Genomic DNA, 27,713 nt, shown 5'->3' with positions numbered 1-27,713 from the left:
CACTAGACTTTTATTTTAATTTTTCCATGTATTCCTCTCTTTTTCAGAAAATACAAATAAGCAGAAATAATAAAATTGACAGTAATTAGACTTTAACATTATAAAATATGTCTGTCATTCCAGACTTGTTTCTAAGCACATGTGTATATACATACATGAGTGAGGTGTGAATAAATGAATAAATGAGGAATGAATGAATGAATAACTCATTTAACAAAATGAAAAAGTGTATGTTTGTGTGTGTGTATATATGTATATACCCGTTTATTCATTGGACCACAAAGTCTGATCATCACTTAATGCCAGTAAATGTAGAATTACATTATCATTAGGATACACTGTTAATGGTAAAGAATCACATATGTTTTCTGAGCTTCAGTCTAGCTACCTCTTACTCATGATTTTATTTTTCTTGATTAATTGCATATAAAATATGCAGCTTTTACATACATTTTGCAATACTAAATACAGAAACTACTCAAAATCCCACATTTTTGTGCTTTCTCTTCATTGAATTCATAGAATAGAAGTTTTTATTATCTAGTCCAGGAATAAGAAAACTTTCTGTAAAGGGTTAGATAGTAGCTCTTTTAAGGTTTTCCAAGCTCTGTAATCTCTCTGCAGTGTCTGGACTCTGCTATGGTAGTGCAAAGGCAGCCAAAGACAATACATTAACAAGTGAGCATGGATTTATTTTGATAAAAATTTATACACAAAAATCAGCAGTGGTACTGTTTGGCCAGTTTTAACACCTAATCCCACTTTGTTAGTAAAACCAAGGCCTTGAAAGCTTAAAGAACTTTGCTCAAGGTCTGAAAGCTAGTTAAAGACACAAGAGCTACTGGGGTACGTGTCTATAAACCCCTAGTCCGCTGTGTCTGCTGTATCCTGAAATACTGGCTTTTATGTTTTTCCTTCTCCAATTCTAATGATATGCCATCCAAAAAATGTAAATATACATTTCTATTCCTAATATTTGATTTATCAATTCTATTTTCAAAATATACTTAGAACTACTTCTAAGCATCTCCCCTGCTGCCACCGTGTTCCCACACCACCATCGTTAGTCACGTGGGTAACTGCAGTAGCCTTGCTTCTCTCTCTCCTTCAGTTTTGACCCCATTTCGGTCGAATTTTGACCAAGAAACAAAAGTGGTCCTTTAACAGATGAGTCAGGGTGCTCCTAAACTGAAGAAACCTTTATCATTGCATTAAGGTCTCCCATGATCTGACCATGTATTGCCTCTGATGTCATGTGCTACCACAGACTTAACTCTGCCTCAGCAACCTGGGTCACCCCGCTCTTCCTCCAAGCTCTTGAGGCCCACCTGCCTCAAGGACAGATATCTGCACTCCTCATCCCCTCGCCTCTCCAGACGTTCACTCAAATGCCGCATTCTCAGTGAGGCATTCCCTGGCTGCTGTGTCTAAGTGGCAATACGTCCCACACATACATAACACACACACACACACACTCTTTGTATCTTCTTTCTTGCTTCATTTATTTTTCCTCTTCACACTTATACAGTAATTTTAAGGCTTTAAATGGTATGTTTATAGTGAAATGTTTATCTTTACATGTACATATTTAAAAAAAAACTTGAGACCATTAATCTATTTTTAGTTTAACAAGAAGCTAAAAATTTCAATAAGACAGTAAACCCACAAGAAGTGAAAAGAAAAAATACAGTTAAGAGCAGAAATTAGTGAAGTGAAACGCATATCTGTAAAATTTGACACCAGCTTACAAGCTTCATAAATGTAGGGATTTTCATCTGTTTTATTTACCATTTACCTCCAACACTTAAACCAATGTATGTCATACAATGATTGTTCAGTAAATAATTGTACAATGAATAAATGAATGAATATGGAAGTCTGGTTGATTCACAACTAACTTTGAGTGCTGAGCATACTAAATTTAAAGTTCAAAGTCATTGTTTATTTATTTCCCTTAATGGTCTAAGAAAGAGTTAGGTTTGAAACAACTATTTATTTAAATGTCAGAAAAGGTGAAGAAATGAGGAGTGTGGAATTGAGACAGGCGTGCCTGGAGTATTTGAAGGGAAGAGCCAGGTGACCAGGGTTGCTGAGACAGAGTTAAGGAGGTTGTGGTAGGTGATGAAATGAGAAGGCGATGGAGGGCTGGATTGTGGAAGGCCTTAATGCAACAATAAAGATTCATTCAGACATGCATACATACGTAAAATTTTAAAAGACAAAAAAGATTTATTCAGTATATATATATATATATGCACTGAATATATTATATATTTATATACTGAATATGTTGTGTGTGTATATATATACATATATATAAACAATATTGTTTAAAATCTCCAATGTCACGTATTCTTTCCTAAAAATACTTGAAATGATAAAGATGCTAGAATGGCAAATTCATTCCGAATCCCCAATAAATCTGAATTCTTGAACACAGACCCACAGTCCTTAAGAAGACTATTATTTGAGAAGTAAAGAGCCTTACTCCTTAATGTTTGAAGCTGAATTTCTGCAGATCTAAATGTTTTGGGTTAATTTGAGGAGTACAGAAATTTGAATTTAGATATGGAAAATACTTTCCTGAAATGTGCATTAAGAACATTTCAATAATCTGAACACAGTTTGGCCTTTGGGATGAAGAGGAGGGAGGAGTTCTATGGAAATCACCCTGCAATCTTATACCCTTGGTTTTTTGCCACATTTACTTTTGAAGGCATTTTCTGGCATCTCTCTTGGATTCTTCCACACACCATATTTACATTAATTGCACTCAGAGACATAATTATAACTCATGGCTAATTTGTTTTTAAAAAGGAGAGAAAGAACCCACAACAACAAGCATGTTAAAAATAACACTGAGAATATAATTTAAGTATTAGGCTTAAACCATTTAGTGTCAAAATACAGGCTTCTATCCCTAAGCAGCTTTAAATCTACATCATTACAACGTGAATTGATCTGCCTGAACAATAAAAGACAATTTTCCAGGAAGTAACTCTTAAAAAAAGTATCTGTGTTTATATATGTGTTTTAAAGAAAATAATTAGCTTCATCTGAGTGTTTTCTAACTATATACAATTGCACTTATGAAAAAGATTTGTCATTGATTATGCTTATTCTTAAACCAATCAAGAGCTTACCTGAAATTAACAGATGAATTTTCATATATTGAAGTAGAATAGTTTTGCACCAGACATACAGTCCAAAAAATACCTTAGCTGTTGATGTTTTTAAAAGTTGTTTGAGGTTTTGAAGGTTTTTTTAATATCATAATATATACAATATAAAATACATTTTAAATTTTAAATTTATTGAGTAGTAAAATTTTTAAATCTTTATTTAAATGTCATTGTGGTATGCTTATGAAGATTAGAATGCTCAGTTTTTTTAATATATGGAAATTTTAAATTATATATTTTCACATTTAGCAATTTAGTATTAATTTATCCAATTGGATTTATTTTCTTTTTTTCCAACATGTGACAAAGCTGATATCCTTAATAATATAAATTACTCATACAAATTGAAAAGAAAAGCCTTATAATCCAATTAGGCAAAAGCACAAAAGATTTAGACAGAAAATTTATGGAAAAAGTACAATTAGCCTGTGGATTTAATATACAATAGTTTTAACCATCTTCATCTTCAGGACATTAGTCATAAATATAAATATGATACATATCAAAATGTTACGTTGTAAAAACATGCTCTAAAATGAGGTACTAGTCTCAATTACTTAATTTTAAGGTTACCAGACACCTGCCTCCTGCTGGTTGGAACTATGTTCTTTCACCAACCGAACCATTTGAAACCACTGCTTGTTGCTGCCTGACAGCTCTTTAGTATTTATCCCTAAGTGGAGGGCCCTGTTCTCTCATTTTGGAAATTAAATTCTAAAAAAGTCTATTGTCCTTAAATATGGCTGCTACTAAGACTATAGTAATATCTGTCTATGCATACTTAATCAACAGAATCCTTGAAAAGTCTGGTTAATTAAAGTTACATTAATTATCAAAAGGGTAGATAATAAAATATTATGGTTTTTAATAATCTATATATAATGCTGCATATATAAATATATATGTCATAGATATATAGTGAAAAAAGCACCGAAGTTGTGTTGATAAAGCATAGTTTTTGCCTTGCGAAAAATTAAAGTGCAGTGTTTTGAGTTCTTATGATAAAACATAAATAACCTAGCAACTTAATATTTGTCATTTAAAAATAACTTAACTAGGTTCATTTTCTAGTTTTTCAGCTCCAGAGTAAGGAACTCAGGATACCAAATGGTCAGCGATGATGAGCGTTACATTGACTGAAAAGCTCATCAGTTGGAAATCAGTGTGTTAAAAATTACAGAAAATATGGGAGAAAATTTTAAGACACTTGACAACTTTCTTTTTTTTTTTGTGACTAGAAGCAAATTTAAAAGACATCACAGATACTGAACAGAATTTATCATCACGGAAAGTTGTGCTGCACAGTGCTGAACTGTAGAGATGTCTCTTTTGATTCCTGACACTGGTTTTGAAGAACTCATTTTGTATTTGTCAAATTTTACAGATATGCGTTTCACTTCACTAATTTCTGCTCTTAACTGTATTTTTTCTTTTCACTTCTTGTGGGTTTACTGTCTTATTGAAATTTTTAGCTTCTTGTTAAACTAAAAATAGATTAATGGTCTCAAGTTTTTTTTTAAATATGTACATGTAAAGATAAACATTTCACTATAAACATACCATTTAAAGCCTTAAGATTAGCTATATCTCACAAGTTGTGATATTTTCATTATTAGTCTGTTCAGTATATATTCTGAACATTATTGAATGAGATATAAAGGCAATAAAGTCATATGACTTGAATTCAAAACTATCTGGTTAAAAAGTAAAATAAAATTCAACCAAATAAAGGCCATAGGGCTCTTACCATGACCCCCCAAATGATGAGTGAGAACACTGTGCAAAAATGAACATTCTGAAAGCTGTGCAGTAAGGAAGAGTGCTCTGTATGGATGTTGGGGAGATGAAAGGGCCAGGCAGTAGTGCAGGCTGAGACAGCTCCCTCTGCGTCCATTCTGCACATCACCTGCTAAGTGGTTGATATAGTGTTTAAAGAATTAATATCAGCTTAGAAGATAAACTCGATTGATCTAAGGATAAATGTATCCCCCAACACACCTGTCATTGATTCATTCAACGTATAAGCATGTGTCCCAATCCTAACCAAAGAGATGTGAGACAACCCCAGCAAGTTTCATGATATTAAATCCAGGTCTGCAGTGGTCCAGGGCAGGAGTGGAACATCCTCAATCCTGTGTCCCTGTCTCATGTGCTTGTACACTTACGTTCTTAACCAGTGTGCTAGAGGGCACCCTGTGGTCTTCTGGTAGATATGTGTGGGGTCCTCTGTCCATACCTCCTGGAAGAGGGGCCCCTGCCATCTGGTCTCATGTGAACTACAATTGACCTTTGGTCAACAATATGTTCGTGGGAGTTCACACCAGGCACGGATCGGCGCTTGGAGTGTTTTGTCATGTTTCTCCAGTACCATGGATTTGAAATGAATTCATCTTTGCTGTGAGCATCCAGAATGCCTTGAAGAGTTGGTCCATGACTAGGAAACATTTGCAACGTTACCCTAGAATTACAGTCAGCCTTACTTCCCTTTACCTCCAGGTGGAAGTTCAGAAGTTTCAGAACAAGCAAAAAGCTCTATTTTTAGAAGAAATATGTTACACTCAGAAATGGCAAGATAAAAGAGAAAGAAAGAAAGAAAGAGAGAAAGAAAGAGAGAAAGAGAGAAAGAAAGAAAGAAAGGAAGCAAGGAAGGAAGGAAGGAAGGAAGGAAGGAAGGAAGAATTCCGGAAACTTTTGTCCTCAGAGATAACATTGGGAAGACATGCGCTTTCCCCCACTGTACACAAAGAGTGGAGGATGAAGCTCAGGTCCTAATACCACTGGCAACAATAACCATAGTCTCTCATCCTTGGGGTAAGACGGACATTGCAGGTAGACAGATGGTTTATATTTGAACGGAAGAACCAACTAATCCTAAAACAAGACCTACTTCTGGAGTACTAGCCATATGAGTTAAGAAGTGTCTTTACTCTGTAAGTCAGTTTGATGTGTGTATTACTTGCAGCTTCAGGCATCATAACTGATACAGCATTTGGTAGATATTTGGCTCAAGATGAGAACTAAGCGTGAATTTCCCAAAAATATGACCCATAAAAGAAAAAGTCACAGTAACAATTTTAAAACATTTAGAATCCATGAAATAAAGCATAAAGTGAAGGCACACATTCCTTCTTCTCTGTAGACAGTCCTGGGAAGCTACTTAAAGCTACAGCTGCCATTTGATCCTTAAGCGATCACCAACTCTGTGATTACCTCCTACCTGGGATTTAGTGTGCACATTTAACTTCTCATCTGGGTTGTAGGGATTTTTTCATGGTTTACATTTTGAACTCTGCTTGGAAACCTCTTTGAAGATCAGCCAGAAGATTATGGTAGTGCAAATAACATGCAGAAGCTTACAGCTGTCCTCCTGTAGTTCACAATGAGCCAGCAGTCATTTCCCCATTGTGATAAAAATCATATTACATTGAACATCACCTTCTACAAGTTATTATGTTCTCACCACCAAAATACACTACTCTCCTCTCTAATTTTTCTGATTTTTCACAGTAGGGGAGTGCTGTAAGTATGTTTTACTCTTAAAAAGTGTACATGATTCTTACTAAGAATGAAGTATTCTTTTCTTTTTGTGGTAGCAACAGATGTCAGTGATTCTGTAACAGTTGACATTTGCTATTTTGTTTTGCTTTATGTATAGATGGTTGGCTATGATATAATTTGTATTAAATTAAGCCATCTAGTGTAAGCCTTTATAATGATTTTCTTTAAGAAAGTATTATAAAATTTTTCTTGGCCCAATTTTGAAACTCTATTGCTTTCAGATTGAATAAAAATGCATTTTTATTAATGCATATTGGAGTACTTTTGTCAATAGGATTTTCTTCAAAAATCACTCCATTTCTAAAGCCGAGATTGTACAAATGCAGAAAAGTATGAGAGTCACAATGGAACATGTTTAACAAAGTGTAAATGGAGAGTAATTTAAGTCTAATTAAATTTGATCAAATCATAATTAAAGGCAACAAGTCAAATTAAACTAAGTAATTTCAGTTACCAAGAGGAATGTCCCTTTATCATGTATTCCATATCAAAAACCTAATTATTCTGTTCTATTTACATCATAAAACAAAAGTAACAATTTAAAAATTAGTCATTCCTGCTCTTCACTACACAAACATCAGGATAATAAATAATCCCCTTAAAAAACAAAAATAAACTATTTATTTTTATAAATAAAAACACTGATTTTGCACACACATTCAGATTCCAATGACAGAAGGGTAAACATTTCTCTAGTTATATTTTATTTAAAATAAATTATTAAACATCAAACTTATAAAAATTACTGTGCATGGGAAAAGTCAAAGTATATAATTACATTTGTTCCTATTATAGAGCTCTTAGTTTTGTATCTTTTTTCTCTCACAGCACTGAACATGGGACTTCATTAAGTCTCATGTTAATATTACTCATGTAGATGATTTTTTTCATTATAAGTTATCAGGTCATACCAGAATCTTTTGGAGGGGGGAAATTATTAGCATATTAGAATATTAACATTTTGCAAAATACCTGGGCAAGTCTCTCTTCTATTAAAATAAAATTCTACATAATTAGTACTATTATCTCCAGTTCCATTAAGCACTGGGGAAAAAAAATCACCTGAAGAGCTATTTTGCATTGTAATATTTACCTGTAGTGTGTAGAAACACAGTGTGTGGATTCTATAAATACAAAAAATAAGTATTAATACTGTACAATTGTATGTTGGTTCTTTTATTGTCAGTTAAGAGTAGCATTTTAATATATATCACAAATTAACTTATATTATCAAAACAAGTATAGAGGTAAAAATATAATGAAACAATACAAATTTTATAGGGCATTATTCATCATACTGCCAAAACTTACAAGAATAAAAACAGTGATCTGCTTGTAGTATATGAACCTCACATGTTACTCAACCTCACATGCTGTGTCTTGTTCTGCCAATATTGTCTATGGGTTTTCTCCATCATCTCTCATAGAGACGCCTGCATTCATCCGCATCAGAATAGCTGGACATAGTTGTATATTCCCTAGCTAGTTTCTCCAGGTGAAACAAATGACCTCATGCTGTTATCAAATCTATTTTTGATTACACAGATTATCAAATAATACCACACATTAACCAAATGACTGATGCAGTCTAGGGTTACAACACACCTATTTCAAACCACATCAATAAATAAAATGCAAAAAAAAAATAATAAATAAATAAATAAAATGCACTACATAATCATTAGATATTTGTTAAAATCAAAAGCATGTGGGTTCTAAGGAGAAAATACACAGAATTGAAAACATAAGGAAACATCAACCAGTTGTGGGGCATTAAAGAGATAAAAAGATAAAAACATATGAAAAGATGCTCATTCTATTAAAAAATAAAATAACAGTCCATATTAGCAAAAATTTTTAAACTTTGTAATATCCAGTGTTGGTCAGAATATAGGGCGACAATCACTAACATAACACTGCTTGTGAGATCTGAAACAGGTGCCATATTTGGGAGCAGACTTTTAACTATAGAGGCAAACTTCCAATAGCAGAGATTACTTTACCATGTGTCTTGCAAAGATATCATGTATCTTTGCAAAGAAATCTTTGCAAAATTGTGCCTAAATGCATGTAATAAGTATACTCACTCAAGATTGTTTAAAATAGCAAAAAATGGAGGAACAACTGGTTAGATTTTTTTCCCTCTCTTTTGTTTCTTCCTTTCTTTCCTCCTCGAGTACAAGTCTCTACCTTTCTTCCTTTCATTCATCAAATATTCAGGTGTAATGAAAACTCATAAGGGGTCATTGCAGGATTTTACATAGTGCACATTTTTTTTAATTTCAAAATTTTTTTAAATTTCAAAATGATCATTTCAGCTGCAGTGTGAACAACAGGTTTGAGGAAGCTTGTAATGACAAGGGGACAGAAATAATGGACATAGGCAGAGTATGTCTACAAAATCAAACCTTACGATACTGTGCCAGTAACAAAAAAAAAATGAAGCATATGTATACATGTTGATTGGAACAAAAGGCCTCATTATGTTAAAGCTGTCAAAGCAAGAATACACATAAATGGGTGGAAATATGTAAACATTTCTTTTCAGGAAAGGTGACAAAATTGAATATTCATTACCTTTCATGAATGGAAGTAAAAAGTTTAGAAACTGGAGAAAGGTAGACATTTTATTTCTTTTAATTTCAAATATTTCTGTATTGTTCACATTCTTACAATGCTTTTGCATGACTTTTACTATTTTGTAACAGTTAACTGGTTTAGGATTATAGGCCATTTTTCCTTATACATTATAAATTAAAAGTAATTATATTAACATTTAAATTTTTTCTCTAATTTATATTTTTCTAACCGTTTGTCTCAGCACATTTTATAATTTTAAACTGTTGAGACAATATTTTATTAGGTTTCTTCTTTTTCCTTAAGTCTCCTTTTTTCCTAATAAATAAGGGATTGACAACAGCTTAGAAAATACAACTTTAACTAACTGAAAAATAAATAAACTAAAAAGCAGATACTCCTTTAAAGTTTATTTAGTTATCAAGGTCTGTGGCATATTTACTCTCAAAATGGGGCATATCTTTTTGCAAGAATTATATTTTACACAGTCCCTATAGTCTTACATTTCAGATACACATCTTGAATTATTTTGCAAGACAACACAGTAAATACCTTTATTATCTTCTCTTACACTAGAATAGAGGGGCATAAGACAAGATAGATTGGCTGGGAAGGAATTTCATGTTTGGAAAAAGAGAAAATCCTAAAAAAATTAGAAGGCCATCTGCAAGAATCATTTATGGTATCATTCTTGACTGTTTTAAAATTAATTTCATACAATATTTGTCCTTTTGTGATCGGCTTATTTAACTGAGTAAAATGTGTTCAAGTTTCATCCACGTTGCAGCACGTGTCAGAATTTCCTTCCTTCTTCAGGCTCAGTAATACTCTTTTGTGGTGTATACCTCATTTTGTGTATCCGTTCATCCATCGGTGGACGCCTGGGTTGCTTCCACTTTTTGACCATTGGCAATAATGCTACTGTGAACATGGGTGTCCAGAGATCCATCCTAGCCTCTGCCTTCATGTCTCTTGAGTATACATCTTGCAGTAGATTTGCTGAATCATATGACAATTCTGTTTAAGTTTCTTGAGGAAACAGACAGCTAAAAAAGTAAATTTGGGGTTATGTGTATTTTGCCATACAAAAAACTATTCATTTCAGCGTGAAATAGATTCTTATCTCACTGAAAGCCTCAAACTCTGTGCGTCAGAGAATCTCTCCCTCCTCCGCTAGCCAGACTCTGCACTGCGTGCACAGTCTTGACTCTTTTCTGTCCTGACTTGTACTTTCAGATCCATGATCTTTACACTATTCCAGCCCTCCCCACCCTAACAGGATGTGTCCTAATGCACATACAGACACTTTTTGACATAAAGGTCTTCCAGCTCTTCAGTTCCAGGAAGTTTCTTATGTTTATTATGTTTTCTCAAATTCAAAATAATTTAGAAGTCAGAAAGCCTGGGTCCAATTTCTATCTCTGCTATTTACTAAAATTGTGAATTTTCAAAAATCATTTAATTTTCTTGATTCACTATTTGCTCATTTATTCCTTTTTTAAAAAATGCATTGAGCACCAACAATTTTCCAGGAACTATGCCAGTTTAACTTTGCTAAAAATGCCAAAAGATCATGACATACCTCTTCTGTCAAGAAGTTTACAGTTACTAGGGCAAAAATAGTTCTCTAATACTCTTCACAGGGATAAAGCAGGGAACTTCTAAAAAATGATCCATGAGAAAGGCTTTGTATATTTTGAATGTTAAGTACATGTGATGTGATTAATATTACTCATACTGGCTCCCTGTCACCCTTTGGGTACTCTCAAATCCACAGAAGAAATTAGAGAAGGAGGTTTGAACTGTAAAGTAGAAGAATAGCATTCCTTATTTGTACAGCAGAAACATCACCAACAAAAAGCTATGGCCAGTAATTTATATTTTTAATATTAAAAAATCTAAGCCAACTTCAAATATTTGACTTTTCCAAATTCTTGTTCCCTTTCCATGAGCCACATGCTTACGTCTACTGATGACTCTCAAGCTGTGTTGCCATAAAGGGAAGGGCTGTATAGCTTTCTCTCCCTTTAATTAAAAATGAAAACTGCAATTAGAAAAAATAATTGAGGCAATAATCCCTGCTTTAGGAGGCTACTCAGCACGTCAGAAGAGGTCCTATAGGCAACCTTCTATGGGTGTTAACCTCAACTGACCTCATACATAAAGAGCTGAATAAACAGGATGACAACCAGCCAACAGTTTTAATTCTTTATTAATTTCTAATAAATACATTTGCTAGTCTCCATTCTATGCAGTTAATTGGAAATATCAGTTCCATAGTTAATATCCATCAGCAAAGAGCAATTAGATGGCCCTGTTATCTTAGTCTCAGGTATTCTATTAAAAATGCAAAAATGAAGCCACACTGGTCTCTATTAAAATGCACTAAAACAATTAACATATTTTATCCTGATTAGCACATTGCTAACAAATAAAGGTGCCTTGCCACCGAGAAACTTGGAAGCCAGGATAAAGCAGTGTAATTTGTGCGGGTCAAATATTGAACCAGCTTGCATAATAATGTGGGGAAGCAGTTGGGGAAAACAAAATGTTAGTTGTACTATTCAACGGAGAAAAGGAGAGAGAAATTTGCTGCTTGGTTTCAGTTTCAGGAATTAGGTTATTGGGAATGATCATTCGTATACCTGTATTGAAACAACGAAGTATGCGTTAATTACGACCAATGTTAAAATTTATCCTCGTTCATTGAACAGATGTATCCTGAACACCACCTCGATACCAGAATGTGTCACATAGGCTGCCATGGAAGCAGAAGACCAGGCATAGAGTCAAATGTTGGCCCCTCAAGGAAGGCTTCATGGAGAAAGACACACATGTACTGAGAGGAAAGGAAAAGAAGTCACATGGGCAGAGTCAGAAGAGTGAGACAGTGCTTCAAGCATATACATAACAGCAGGTACAATGGACAAGAGGTGAGCAAAAAGGGACACATCTTAGAAGTAGGAGTAACTCAGTATTCAAATATTGAAGGCAAAGTGGGGAAGATTTGATAGATAAGACTGGGGAGTTATCAGAGAGCAGATCCAAAAAGGAACTTGCAATTCATTAAAGTGTTTGGGCTTTTTCCTAAAGCAATAAAAATGTCCCAAAATATATAGCCAAGAATGACTTTTGACCTTAAAGTTTCAAAGAGAATAAGATGATGATTGTGTTTTTTTTTTTCCAACCATTTTTGGAATGCACCGGCTAACCTGAAGCCAAGAGACCTAAATTGTGGTAACATTTCAGTGTCCTGTGGAGATGGTTAGGTCAGAGGAATGGTGCTTGGGAACCGAGCATGGCTTTCTCTTTAAAACAACAGAATTTGCATCAGAAAATAAATCCTCTTCCTACCACACAGAGAAATGGTCAGGAAGAAATTGCGGGATAGAAAAGCAACCAAAGGAAGCCAGATATGCACTTACTAGAGCTAGTTAAAAAAGAAGCCACAGAATGGCAAAGCTGTCTTTCCATACATACGTGTCTGACACATGGTAGGTGTTTAATGAGTACTTGCTCACTGAAGAGCACGTTGGTACAGCTTGTGGACAGGAGAAATTACAGAGGAGACAATGAATGCTGTGTTGTAGGGTGAGGATGCAAAGACTAGAGTAAAGGAAGAGTTTCAAAAGGAGGAAAAAATAGAGAAAGAGAAAGGAGTACTAAAAAAAGCTGGAGGGAAAGGAAATGTGTAATTGTGATTTATTCTTAGAGCAGCCAAATCCTAGCAAAAGAAGAAAGCATTGAGTAAACTGTAGAGGGGCTGTAAGTCAGCCACAGCTCACATAAGAAGGCATGAAATTAAGGTACATGGCACATAAGAACCCTGAGGAATAAGAGGAGCTTACCTAAAAACTGACAACAAGGACACATTCGTCCTCAAAATGAAGCAAACCTGAGTAATCTAATTCTATTTGGGTTTAACCTAAGTGTGTAGAAAGTCTGTTTTTCAAACTTTCCATGAGAAAATTAAATTTATGTCCAATCCTCAATTTGGTTTGGAAGCCCAAGTCTTAGAACTCTAATCAAAATTTGTCTCAAGTAGGAATATTTGAATCTAGATAGATTTTTATAGGGAAATTGACTTCCTATTTTATGATGAAGCACCTCTAGCTCTACTACCCAAAGAGGCCACAAAGATGGCTCCAACAGTCAATTTTGACCCAGACAGTAAGGAACTCCATCTCTTCCCTTCTGTGTAGGTATCATAATTATGGATAGGCGACAGCCCTAACAGGAGAGATGGGGGAGAGAAAAAACATTTTCTGAATAAGGGTAATACTGGAGAACTATAGATACTCACATTTCTATTTTATGTGGAAGCCAATTTTGTATCTAGAAAAAATTAGCTGGAATCTAGATGACTTATCAAATGGATTCCTCTTTTCTAGAGAATTTTTTACTACTTTTTTTTCCAGGGAAATTCAAATGTTAATGTTATTATCATTGTTTCTATTATGATCAACTAAGATTTATCAAGCATGTACTATGTTATAAACTGTTAAGTAACTTTCATCATTTCATTTAATCTTTATAATCTTCACATAAAGTAAATATTAGTATAATTCCCAGTTCAGATGAAACAAAATTCAACTCTACTTCTGTTTAACTTCAACACTCAAGTCGTTAAAGCTTATTATGCTCTACTTCCCTTCTTCTACTTACTTGAATTTTAAAGAAAGACACATTTTTTATTGCAAGAGGCTTTGGAATGGATTTCACTGTTGTAATCATAGAAGGGCAGAGGCAAGGTTAGGGGATATAAGTAGATTTATTGAGCATCAACTTTGCCTCAGACATGCTTTCCTACTGTATCTCACTTGCCAACAGCAACCCAAGGAAATTTTTGGAACGTACTACATTGCACAAATAAGGCCACTGATTTTATGAGTCTGTCACTTGCTTAAGGTGCATTAGTTACTAACAATGGGGCCAAAATTTGACAGAATATTTCACTTCAGATCCCATTGGTAGAACTATTGGTTTATGTATTTTCTCCCAAATTAGTCTTATCACATACATTTCTCTAGAACATTACAATAAAAATGCACTTCTTAATATCCCAACTCTCGATATACATTGATTAGATTTGTCCATTCTTAAAATTTTTTTCCTATCTAGATTAGTAGATTTCATTCACATTCTCCATAGTTGCCAGGTGTATTTATTTATTTTAGATCTCATCTTAGTTTGTAAGACGTGACCAGAGCAAGAAGCTTCTATGTCTTTGAAAGAAAAAAAAACAATTAATTTGTAAAGAATTTAAAAGACAAAGGGGCTATGGATAGTAAAGGGTAAAAGGGTCCCTAGGAGGATAAGGATGAGTTTAACAAGGTTTGTATTGATTTCTCAGCCCCACATGCCCCATCTCTGGAGTACGTCTCCCATCTTCGTCCTCCTGGTAAGGGAGGGTGCCTTTCACATGACCTATTTTTTGGAAAAGAGCAAGTCGGTGAGATCAGAGTGACCTTCCTAATTCTGCCATTGTCTCAAGCTCCTTCAGCATAAGATTTTTTATCATGCCAAGATGTCACATTTTGGGCATGTGTCCTGACCCCACCACCAGCTTCCCGTGCCTCACCTGTTCCTTCTCCCAGAAACCACAGCAAAGGCATCTGCTTCTCCCTCAGTCTCATGACTGAGCCCAGGCTTTCCCTCAGCAGCTCTGTGCGGCTGGCTGAGCTCTTCCTGGGGAGCTGGGAGTACAAAACTGCACACTTTCTGGCGTCCCTCTTTTGATCTGCATCTGTTTTCATCAAACCTCACCCAGGGTCATATGGTTAAAATACTTGGCCTCTACCCATTAGAGGCAGGAGCAACCCCCCACCCCAACCCCAGTCATGACAATTAAAACTATGTAAAATAAATGGACAACAAGTTTCTTCTGTATAATACAGGTAACTATATTCAATATCTTGTAGTAACTTATAATGAAAAAGAATATGAAAACAAATATATGTAAATGTATGACTGAAACATTATGCTGTAAACCAGAAATGGATACAACATCGTACACTGACTGCAATTAAAAAAAAAAGAGAGAGAGAGAGAGAAATGTCTCCAGACAGGGGGACAAAATCACCCTCAGTGGAGAACCACTGGTCTCAAATACTCACTGTCAGCCTTTGACCATCATAGTATTTTCCTCATACCCCTTATCCCAGCTTCTCCAACAATAGCATAAGCACTTAATTCTAAATTAAACTACTTATTTCTGGCTTACACTAGCTTCTGTTTTCCCAGCCAAACCTGACTGAGAGGTAGGAAATAACTGATCAATTCTTTCCTGTGTATGAGCTATCCAAAATACATTTAATTATTAGTCACATAAAATATTTAACTCAAAGTTAAACATTCACATCATTTATGGTATAACTTGTTTCTTTCCCAAAGATAATTTTTCAATCTAAGAAAATTCTTACTTTTAAAAGAATATTATCTTAACTTTTGGAATAATACCCATCTTCTCTAAAGGACTGGTTTTTGAAAGAAAACATGACCTATTTGGCCAGGTTATTTCTTGGAAGATAGCTGCTGGCTTATATTTTTAGAGTATGTTTATGAAAGAGTTAGATTATAATTTACCAAAATACGAAGTATAAAAAGGCTGACCAAAAATAAAAGTATTTGATGTGGTTGTGGTTCAGATTATTTTGTGCTAGGGATGCATATGTAAAACACATGAGAGAGAAAGTAGTGTTTTCCCTTAATTGTCAATGGCCTAACTGGATTAGTGCCAAGAAGAAGTAAACAGAAAAAAATGAGGGCTTTGATGCTTCCTAAATGGGTTAGGTCTAGTAGACATTAGATTGTATTGACAAAACAAACAAATGAATAAAAAGAGCCCCTTCTTTTTGTTTGTTTATTACAATTTCACCTTCAATGCAGTTTGATTAATCTTCTCGCAAATAATGGTTTTAAAAATTTACATATTTATATAACTGTGAGGCTGCAGGGGCTTGAAATTTTCCAATGAAGGGTATTATAGAGGCGCCAGGTAACTAGAGATACAATATAAATCTCGACTGAATGTTTCAAAGTATAGAATTTCATGCCTTTCTTCTCCCATCTGTGCTCTAATCCTGCTTCTGAGAGACAAAGCATCAGGGGCACTTCACAGTGTGGTGCAGAAAATATAAATAAAACTTAAAAAAAAATCTCGTCTTCAGTAAGTCAGCATCCACTGAAGTCATGCCAGCCTGTGAATTACAGTTTGCAGAAGCTTTAGAAATGAGGATAAAATTGCTGCATATCATATCCCATGTGAAATGATGAAATGTTTGTTCCTGTATATGCCATATAACAAAACAATGCTCTGACCTAAATTGATTCACTTTCTAAAGCACTGTTTCTCAGCTTCTGAAATCTTTCATCCACATTCTTCAGTCTGCTGCGTACATTTTATAGCACTCAAGCCGTGGACTGAATGTGATGCCAAACACAGTTCTGGCTGTGGCTCCAGCCAGACCCAGGAGCATGTGCATTTTGAGCCTAAGAAGGAGAAACAATTGCAGCATTTTGAACTTTACGTATCGATTTTGTCCTTGGAACCTGTTAGTATATTAGTTGCTAAATGCATGTTGTAGGTCTTACAGATTCTGACTTTGTATAATGATATAAAAACACCAGAGCATGAAATTTCTACTAAAGGTATCATAAACAATATCTTGAAGTCTAGTAACTGAAACTGTGAAAACATCAATTGCCTTTGGCCTGAACATTATCTTTTCCTCTTTGTCTATCGAGCAAGTAGGTTTTGTGATATATTCCCTATAAATTCTTCCTTCCTGGCCCTGTCAATCAAGCTTGCCCTTTTTTGTGTTTTGTTTATCCAAGAAATACTAACTAAATGTCAACTGTGTAACTGGCTCTGTTCCCAGGGTTTATTAAGAAAAATGAGACATAATCCTTTTTGTAAAAAAGTAAAAAGAAAAGAAAAGAAAGAAACGTTCACTGTAGTGTAGGGTAAGGAGAGTTGGCAGGGTAATATTTTGATCTATCAGGCTGGGGCATTTTTCCCCTTTCGTGTAAGTCTATGGCTTCCCCACAGTCCAGACTTCATTCATTACATCAAGGAAAGGATGTTACAACAGAATCAGAGAAAGTTATTTTAATGTTGAATACCTAGTCCTCGAGAAGGGTTAGAATATAAAGAGCATAAAAGGAGTAAGAGAAGAAACTTCCTTTTCTCCCAGCCTAGCTGAAGTTTTCAGGTTGGGGGGAGGGTCCTAGGAGTAAGTAGAGTTTGTGAACCCCTGAGGAGCACCTCACCGCTGTCTGCCCTAGAGCTGAGCCCTCCACCTCTCATGGTGGGGTCCACTCTTACTGTTTTGGGGGCAAAGTGAGAAAAGGGGGCCCCATTGCCCTGATTCAAATAGAATTCAGTGAGGAGCAAGAGCCAGCTTGCCCTCCCACACTGTGGTAGACAGCGTGCTGGGAGCAGTAGGGTATAAAAGAGTCACGGGGAGCAGTCTCCTAGACCTCCTTTCCCCACACTCCCACAGGGCACAGGAAGAACCATGAAAAAGTTTTAAGAATAAGTAAGTCCAATGTGGAGATAAATAGAAACATAAAAATCCACTGATTAACCTTAAAGAGAAAGAGGGAAAAGAAGAACAGATAGAATGAATAGAAAATCTCTAGCAAGTTGGTAGATTTTAATCCAACCTTACCCATAATTACATTAAATGTGACTCATCTAAAGACATCAATTAGAAGAGATAAATTGTTAGGTTAAAAAAAAATTAATACCCAAATACGGGTTTTCTACAGGAAGCCCAATTTAAATATAAAGATGTTGAAATTTAAAAATACAAAAAGAAACACTAAAAGAAGGCAGGAGTAGCAATATTAATGTTGCAATAGACTTTAGAACAAAGCCTATCACTAGATATAAGGAAGGATATTCCATGATGAAAAGGGGGTCAATTAGCCAATCAAGTGTAACCATTTTAAAATGTGCATGCACCCAACAACAAAATTTTAAAAAGCAAAAGCTTTAACTGAAAGAACTGAGAAAAGAAATAGACAACTCACAGTTATAACTGGAGATTTCTACACTTCTCTGTCAGATCAGTAGAATTGCTAAACAGAAATTCGGCAGGGATACAGAATACCTGCACGACACTGGCAGCTGAAGAGAACTAATTAATACTTACAGAACACTATGCTCAACATCATTAGAATGAATGTTCACTTAAATTGCATGTGCAGATTAACATTCACAAAAAGAGGCCACATTCTGGACCAAAAAATATATATATATTAAAAGTATAATTTGAAACAAAGCTGAATTAAACAAGAAATTAGATAACTAGAAAATCTCCAAATGTTTATAAATTTAATAGCACATCTATATATAAATGATGAGTCAAAGAGAAAATCACATAGGAAATTAGAAAACACATCTATTAGAAAAAAATGAAAACACAAGATATCAAAGTTTGTGGGATGCAGCTAAAGCAGTTCATAAAGGGAACTTTATAGAACTGATTGCTTATATTTTAAAAAAAGCAAAAAATCAATGACCAAAACTTCTGCCTTAAGAAATTATAAGAAGAAGAGTATGTTAACCAAATGAAATCAGAAGAAAGGATGTAATAGAAACAAAAAGAAAACTGGACGAGAATAATAATAGAGAAAGTCATTTAAACCAATAGCTGGTTTTTTGAAAGAAATCAATAACTTTAATAACCCCTAGTCTGACAAACGAACAATAAAGATAGAAGACTTAAATTATATCTACCGGGAATAAAAGAGGTGACATCACTAGATGTTCTATAGACATTAAAATAATGAACAACAGTATGTTAGTTTTTCTAGAGCTGCCACAAACTGAGTGGCTTACACAACAGAGATTTATTTTCTCATAGTTCTGGAGGCTGGAAGTCCAAGATCAAGTTTTCAGCAGAGTCGTGCTCCCTCTGATGGTGTTAGAGAGGGCTCTGTTCCAGGACTGTCTCCTAGTTTCCTAGTTCTTAGCTTGTGGCACCATAACTCCAGTTTTCACATGGCTGTCTCCTCGTGTGCGTGTCCAAATTTCTCCTTTTTATGATGACACCAGATATATTGGATTATACACCCTACTCCAGTATAACCTCATCTTAACTCATTACATCTGTTAATACTCTGTCTCCAAATAAGGTTGCATTTAAAGGTATTGGAGATTAAGACTTTGCTGTGGTCTGAATGTTTGTACCATTTCCCCCAAATTCATATGCTGAAATCCTAACCTCCAAAAGTGATGGTATTTGTTGGTGGAGCCCCTGGGAGTTACCTAAGTCATGACGGTGGAGCCCTCATGAAAGGGATTAGTGTTCTTATAAATAAGACCCCACAAAACTCCCTATGCCTTCCACCATGTGAAGATACAATAAAGAAGGCTGGGACCCAGAAAAGAGCTTTCTCTTGGCCATATGATTAGGGACTTCCAGCCTCCAGAACAATGAGCAGTAAATGTCAGTTGTTTATATTCTACCCAGCTTGTGATATCTTGTTTACAGCAGCCTGAATGGCCCAAGACAGATTTCAACATATGGATTTTGGAAGACATGATGCAACCCGTTATACACATTATGCCCATAAATTAGACAACTCAAATGAGATGGAAACTTTCTCAGAAGATGAACTAATCTCTCCCAAGGAAAATAGGTAATCTCAATAGTCCTCTATCTATAAAATAAATTGAATTTGTAGTTAAAAAAACTTTAAACAAAGAAAACTCCATGCAGTTTCCTGTGCTGACAAAGTCAACCAAGTATTTAAGGAAGAGATAATACCAATTCCACAAATTATTCCAGAGTAATGAAGAGGAAGAAAACTTCCCAACTCATATTATGAGTGAGCGTTACTCTGATGCCCAAACTGGGCAAAAACATTGGAAGAAAAGAAAACTGCAGGCTAATGTCCCTCATGAACATAAAAGCAACATTTTTCAAAAAATGCTATTAAGATAAATTCAATAATGTATAAAAATGGTAATACTTCATCCAAATGAGGATTAACTTAGGAAATCAGTGTTTGTTCAACATTGTAAAATTATTTGCTATATAATTCACCATTTAGCAGACTAATTAAGAAAAATTATGAAATTCTCAATTCAGAAATAGTCTTTTACAAAATCTGACATCCATTCATCATAAGTATTCTCAGAAAATGAGAATGTGTTTGTGTTACATATATGTGCATATATATATATATATATATATATAAAGAATCCTCAAAACTTGATAAGAAAACAATATAATAAATAAATGGGCAAGAGATTTGGATGCTTTCTCAAGGAGGATATATGAATCAAAAATAAGCACACTAGTTATCAGAGCAATACAAATGTTAAAATCACAAAGAGACATTACTATACACCTAAACATAAAAAAGAGGAGAGGGGTTAATACTAAGTGCTCATTAAGATGCAGAGCAACTGGAATTGTCACATAATGCTACTAGATTAGCGAAATGGTGTAGTTACTTTAGAAAACAGTTTGGCGGTTTCTTATAAATTAAACACATGGGACTTATAATCCAGGGATCACATTCCTAGATTTTTCACTACACAAATTGAAATCCTAAGCTCGCACCAAAGCCTGTACATAAGCGTGTGTAGCAGTTTTATTCATAATATCCTAAAAATGTAAAACAACCCAAATGTGTCTCAGCAGGTAAATAAATAAGCTGTGGTATGTCTGTTTAAGTGAGTATTACTCAATAATAAAAAAAGAAAGAACTACTGACGTAGTTAGAAATATAGATGAATAGTCCATGCATTTGCTAAGTGAAAAAGTCAGACACAAAAGGTTACATGCTATATGATTTTACCCTAGATGACATTCTGAAAAAGGTACAGCTATAAGGGCAGGTTCCATATCATTTGTTGTCAGCAGTTGTATGTGGCAGGGGTGGTGTGGGTGACACAGAAGAATAGATGAAATTGTTGGGAGGGGAGGGGTGGACCTCTTCTAAATCATCTTGATTGTGGTGATGATGGTTACTCAAGTGTGTGCATTTGCCAAACTTCACAAAAAGTGTACACTGAAAACAGAAAACTTTAGAGTAAATAAATTATATCAATTTTTATTTATTTATTTTTATTGAAGTATAGTTGATTTACAATGTTATGTTAGTTCCTGGTATACAACAAAGTGATTCGTTTATACATATTTTATATATATATATATATATATTCTTTTCCATATTATTTCCCATTATGGTTTATTACAAGATATTGAATATAGTTCCCTGTGCTATACAGTAGGACCTTGTTGTTTATTTTGTATTTGGTAATTTGTATCTGCTAATCCCAAACTCCTAATTTATCTTTCCGCCACCCCCTTTCCCTTTGGTAACCATAAGTTTGCTTTCTATGTCTGTGAGTCCGTTTCTGTTTTGTAAATAAGTTTATTTTATCATATTTTAGATTCCACATATGTTTCTGACTTACTTCACTTAGTATGATGATCTCTAGGCTCACCTTTGTTGCAAATGGCATCATTTCATTTTTTATGGCTAAGTAGTATTCTATTGGATATATATACCATATATTTTTTATCCATTCACCTGAGAAATATCTATTTAGGTCTTCTGCCCATTTTTTTGATTGGGTTGTTTGGGTTTTTTTACTGAGTTGTAGGAGCTATTTGTTTATTTTAGAATTTAATCCTTTGTTGGTAGCATTGTTTACAAATATTTTCTCACAGTACATAGGTTGTCTTTTTAGTTTGTTTGTGGTTTCATTTCCTTTGCTGTGGAAAAACTTTTAAGTTTGATAAGAACCCACTTGTTTATTTCTGCTTTTATTTCTGTTGTTTTGGGAGCCTGACCTAAGAAAGCATCTCTATGATTTATGTCAGAATGCTTTGCCTAGGTTCTTTTCTAAAAGTTTATGGTGTCATGTCTTCTATTTAAGTCTTTAAGCCATTTTGACTTTATTTTTGTGTATAGTGTGAGGGAGTGTTCTAATTTCATTAATTTACATGAACACCACTTGCTGAAGAGATTGTTCTTTCTCCACTGTATATTCTTGCCTCTTTTGTCAAAAGATTAATTGTATGGGTTTATTTCTGGGCTGACTATTCTGTTCCATTGATCCATATGTCTGTATCTGTGCCAATACCATGCTGTTTTGATTACTGTAGCTCTGTAGTATTGTCTGAAGTCTGGGTGAGTTATGCCCTTAGCTTTGTTCTTTCTAAGGATTGCTTTGGCAATTATGGGCCTATTATGATTCCATACATATTTTAGGATTATTTGTCCTAGTTGTATGAAAAATGTCATGTAATTTGATAAATTAAAAATAAATTATTGAAGCATATAGAATGGGCATCTAATTAGTCCTGTTTGCAAAGCACTATCCTAGTGCATAGTTACTGGCTTTTCTACTAAACACTAAGTTCCCAGAAAGTAGAGATATTGTTTCATTTGTCTCTGCACCCCAGCACGCAGTATGATGTCTACTGAAGACAAAGTTCTCAGTAAAAGTTTGTCACGTGTACAAGTCAAGTGGCTCAATTAAGAGTTTTAAAGCTCAGCCAACATATCTGATTGACTGATTCTATATAATCAAGATCAGAAAAAATTAATATTGATACCAAATAAACAGACATACTACACATGGATGATGGAAACATTAAACCCAATTTAAGAGTCCCAAATGGCCCTTGATGAAAGGTTTATTACAGGCATAAAGCATTTATTTTAAAGAAATTCTGAATCTGTTACATGAGATGGATGTGATTAACAGTAAGGGGAAAAAAACTGGCTGCAGCTCAAGTTGGGACCCGGGAAAAGTGAAATTACATATCTTAACATAAATTATCAAGATCGTAGGAGGTCTAAATGAGTCTTTCTTGTAGAATCATTCAAACATAGAAAGGAGAAGCTGTTCTCCTGGGAAGGCAATAAGCAAGAGTCTGAAAAGCTCGTGCAGACCTGAAGCTTGATGAAAGCATTTTTATTTGAACCAGCTTAAGCACAATGGGCTCCTGTGAGATTCTCGCTGTACAGCTGTCCTCTCCCTTCACAGGGTGTTTGATGTACAGACTTGTGCCTGGAGCCCAGAGCTTTCAGATGCCCACTCAGGACCACGTGCAGTTTTCCAGACTCATTTGCCGACAGAAACAAGAGTGCTGTGAGTCAATTTAGTCCATAAGAGGCACTTTAGTAAGTGTCTTCCTCTGGAACCACAGATGAGAGAGGAAAACAAAGATTCTATGTGTGAGATAGTCAATAAATTATTTGGGGAAAGAATAAATGGGTGAATGAACAAATCAATGAGTGAATGAATAAATGAAGAGGGCTATAATTTGTGTTATTTGGTGCTGAAGAGTACAAAAGCTAGGAGATTAACGGTAATGGTGATGAACTTGTATGAAACAGCCTTTTAGAATTCAGACCTCCTCTTCACTAATCCCACTCATTTACACTTGGATTTGCTGGTGGCATGGTTCATTAGCTCTCCTGTTTTTTGTTTCCAAATTCTAGATAGAGTTATCCCTTAGGAATGCTCGTCTGATACTTTCTCATTCTCTGCATTTCTCTTTGTGTTTCTCTCCTGTAAATATATTTTCCTCACACAACTTTACAGAAAGAAGGCTTATGCCCTGAAGAGCCCATAGGCTGTTTTTATGTTTTACTCTTATGATCCAAGGAAAACAATAAAACACATTTGTTTTATTGGTATTTAATTAGAGATTATATCCACTATTTATGTGATAGCATTTTTATTCTTCTTACAGCTTTAAAATAAAAAGAAAGAAAAACCCTCCTTCCTACAATGTTACCAACTTTAGGCTACCATTTTATTTATCAAGAAGACAATCGAAAATAACAGAATAGATGTGTTTGGAACAATTGCCCAAAGAGAATTCCATTTACTCTATTATAAGCCAATTAAACACAAATCATGAACTGAAATAAATTCAATGCCTACTTGAGACAAGCAATAGAAATACATAGTAAGCTACATAAACTGACTTTGATACCATCTGAAATTGCAGTAAGTTAGAACTTCCAAAAGTAGTGTTTTGTGTTATTCACTGTTGAGACATAAGAGAGTAGGAATGTGATGACTAGGGCAGTAAATTAGAAAGCGTTTACTTCTATTTTAATTTTGTGATTTTCTAGTTGCACTGATTTCAGAAGGAAGTATAATCAGAATCCTACAGTAGAGTTGAAGAAATTTGGTAGTATTTCATTCAGTTCATGATTCATCAGGGATGACTCCCAACTTCTGTCATCAATTTCCTTCCACTGGAAAGTATATAAGAAGGCTTGCAACGTACTGACCACGCAGAGCTATCAGGAAGACTGAATGAAAAATGAACAACACTTTGAACTACACCCATTAGACAAGAGATTTTAGTCTCCAATTATTTAAAGTTCTGAGTAGACATTAGTTGAATCAGTTGGCATTTCTAACTGATGGCTTATAGATATCGGTATTACTAACTTTAAGCTTTTTGCATGATTTTTCATGTTCAGGTTCTCACAACAACCTAAAGAAGTAAGTTATTAGGCTAAAAAAAAAAAGTAAGACTCAGACAAAAGGTTGCTCAGATCTTACAATTGGCAGGTGCCAAATAACCAATGATAACTGTTTCCTCCAAGTGTATCCATCTTAAAAACTAGTAACTGAATGGAATTACCAGTATAATCTCAGGAACTTTCGTAATTTTAACATTTTCTTGCTATTCATGTAGTATTTTTGTTTCTAAGAAGTGGCATGGTAATTGGCATTTATAGTGGAGCAATGATTCAATACACAAGTAAGGGCATGAAAGTTTGCCCTTAGATCTGATTTTATTTTTTTCTGGTAATAGCATGCTTCTACATTTACAGTACTGATTAAGGAGGAACTGCAAAATTTTTGTGTTTGTGGGTTTGGACAGTACAAGGAATCATATGCTTCCCTACAGTATTTGTCCCCACTGAAACCTTTGATCTATTTTCCTGAAAACCTAGGAATTTTCTTCCAATATGACACTTACAACAGGGAAAGAACCAAGCTCATTATTTCTTTGAAAATATCACCTACAAATCAGCAAAGAATTCTACTTAATAGAATTTTGCAAAATTTGGGTAATCCGATTCCCATAGAGAGGAAGCATTTCTGAATCTGAGGAAAGTAAACAAACTGGACTCTGACAATTGCCAAAAAGTGATACTGATGGCTCCCTGCTACCTATTAACGTAAAATGATGAATACAGTTTCCAGAATTTTTAATGTGTACATCTTACAAAAGCTTATTTTGCTGAATATGGACAGCACAAGGATTTAAAGGATTTGGAGAGAATTTTGTGACACCATTATTAAATTCTCTGACAGTGAAAGATCCTTACTGTGTCCATAATGCTTTGGATAATATGTTGTCACTTCCTCTAGCCTTTTATTGCCTCTGTCCTTTTATTTGGCTATTAGAAAAATGATCACTTCTTGTTTTTAATGCTCCAAAGATTTGAGGATTTTTTTTTCCACATTGTGTCTTCTCAGTGGTTCGCTTTCAGAAAAATAAGGGATGTCTAGTAATTTAAAATTAACTTTAAAAAATTGGATCATTAGACTATATGGGTAGAGTGAAACTAACAAAATACTTTAAGCTTTGGGGAAGGTTGAAGTCAGAGTATTCCACAATGAGCTAAAAACCCTAATTCAATGACAAACTGCTTGACAATCATGTCTCTTTGTTATAGGTTTTTGACATATCCTTGTTACATTATATTTAAAATCTTTATAAATGTATTTTTAATGTATTTGTTATAAGATCATAATATAGTGAAATTAAAGGCTATTTAAATGGCATGGAGTAAACATTTCCTCCTTGAGATTTTCCCTGATACGACTTTTCCTTGTTTCTCTCAGTCTTTGTTTATATGCATATATTCACAAGATGGTCGTAAGCTTAGAAATGTCTGGCTTGTTCACTTAGATTATGTATTTCTCTGTTATACATCTCATAATTATAAATTAAGTGGCTGAATAGCAGTCATCCCAGTTCGTGTGAAAAACAGATTATTTTTGAAAACTTAAGTAGAAAATAAATTGAAAAAAGCATGGAGTAAATTTTTTTCATATGCCTCTTGAAAATGTTTTCCTAAGATATGTTTTCTTTTGTTTTTCACTTGACTTAAACTATGTTAAACTTATTTCCTGAATAATTAAGACTGCAAAAAATTCAGAACCAGTGATGGTTCTATGTAATATAGATATCAAAATACTTGTGGTCACTTTGAACTACAATCTTGCTGCTGTAAATAATATTTTTAATCTCCAAATTATTTTTTATTATTAAATTGTGGGGAAAATTTGTTTATAGTCAACCTGGAAATATATAAATAAAAGAATAAAACAGATAAAATAGTAAACCAAGCTCAAAATACATCCACAAACCTGTACTTTTTAAAATCATTTGACATTTATTTATATTTTCTACATATTTGGAAGTTGCAACCTTGTGCACATATTTTAATTTAGATGATACATTATATTTCAATTCTTAATCTGCTTTCACTGGTTTCATCATACTATTTATATACCAGAAAATAAAACAGCGGTTAAGTTCTGAATATCAGATGCATGTTAATTTCAACATACAAACTTTGCTAGAATATAGGACTAGAAGTGAGCAAAACACAGATGGTCTCTACCTTCGTGGTGCTTTCACAGCAATGAGGGAGGCCAGACCTCAAACAAACAACGACAAAAGTCAAAATAGAATTTAACAGTGTGAAAAGAGTGTTTAAGGAAGAGGTTGTGTGCTGTAAGACTGAATAGCAGAGAACTTTATGTAACGCTGTTTTCCTCAACTCATTCTTTCATCAGTCACAAGACAAAACCTCCTTGACAGTGGTCTGCTTAATTTGGGGGGCCCAGGCATTTTTCAGGGACTCTTTGTAAGTCTTTTCATTTAAAAGAAGTACTTATATTGTTCACAGTTTTACATTTGGTGAAGATACAAAGTGTGAGCTCTGGAGTCCTGCAGCCTGTTATGAAATCACTTCTTAAATTATTACCCCCTCTTTACCTAAGCGTTCTCATTTGTAAAATGAAATGAGTCACAAAACATTGGTGTTACAAAGTTGTTGTTAAGATTTAAAAGAATAATATATAAAAAGAAAAATTCTTATCAGAGGGCCTGACACATAATATATTTAAAAAATGATATTGTTCTTCCTCTACATGGGATTTCTTCCCTCCGCATATGTAAATGCAGTCCTGTCTTAAATATTTATACTTGTTATCTCTGATTTAATCATTTGATCTCCGTCTTTTGCCTCTATCATTCCACTAAAATGACCTGGATCAGTCATAAATGACATCTTAGGAGTTAAAACCAAAGTGCTTTTCTTAATTTGTTTTTCAGTAACATTCGGCACTGTTGACAAATCTTTTCTTGAAACCAA

At 34.4% G+C, this 27,713-nt stretch overlaps 1 long non-coding RNA gene across 1 annotated transcript in view; it reads left to right on the top strand.

The window, feature by feature from the left end:
• LOC140685738 (uncharacterized) overlaps positions 1-12,323 on the top strand; it is a 172,027-nt gene extending 159,704 nt beyond the window's left edge. The window contains exon 3 of the long non-coding RNA XR_012059105.1: positions 12,032-12,323. This is a non-coding gene — a long non-coding RNA (uncharacterized lncRNA). The remainder of the gene's footprint in view (positions 1-12,031) is intronic.
• Positions 12,324-27,713: the final 15,390 nt, after the last annotated feature.

Source organism: Vicugna pacos, chromosome 2 (genome assembly GCF_048564905.1).
Source record: "Vicugna pacos chromosome 2, VicPac4, whole genome shotgun sequence".
NCBI lineage: Eukaryota > Metazoa > Chordata > Mammalia > Artiodactyla > Camelidae > Vicugna > Vicugna pacos.
This window is presented reverse-complemented; position numbering and strand designations above follow the sequence as displayed.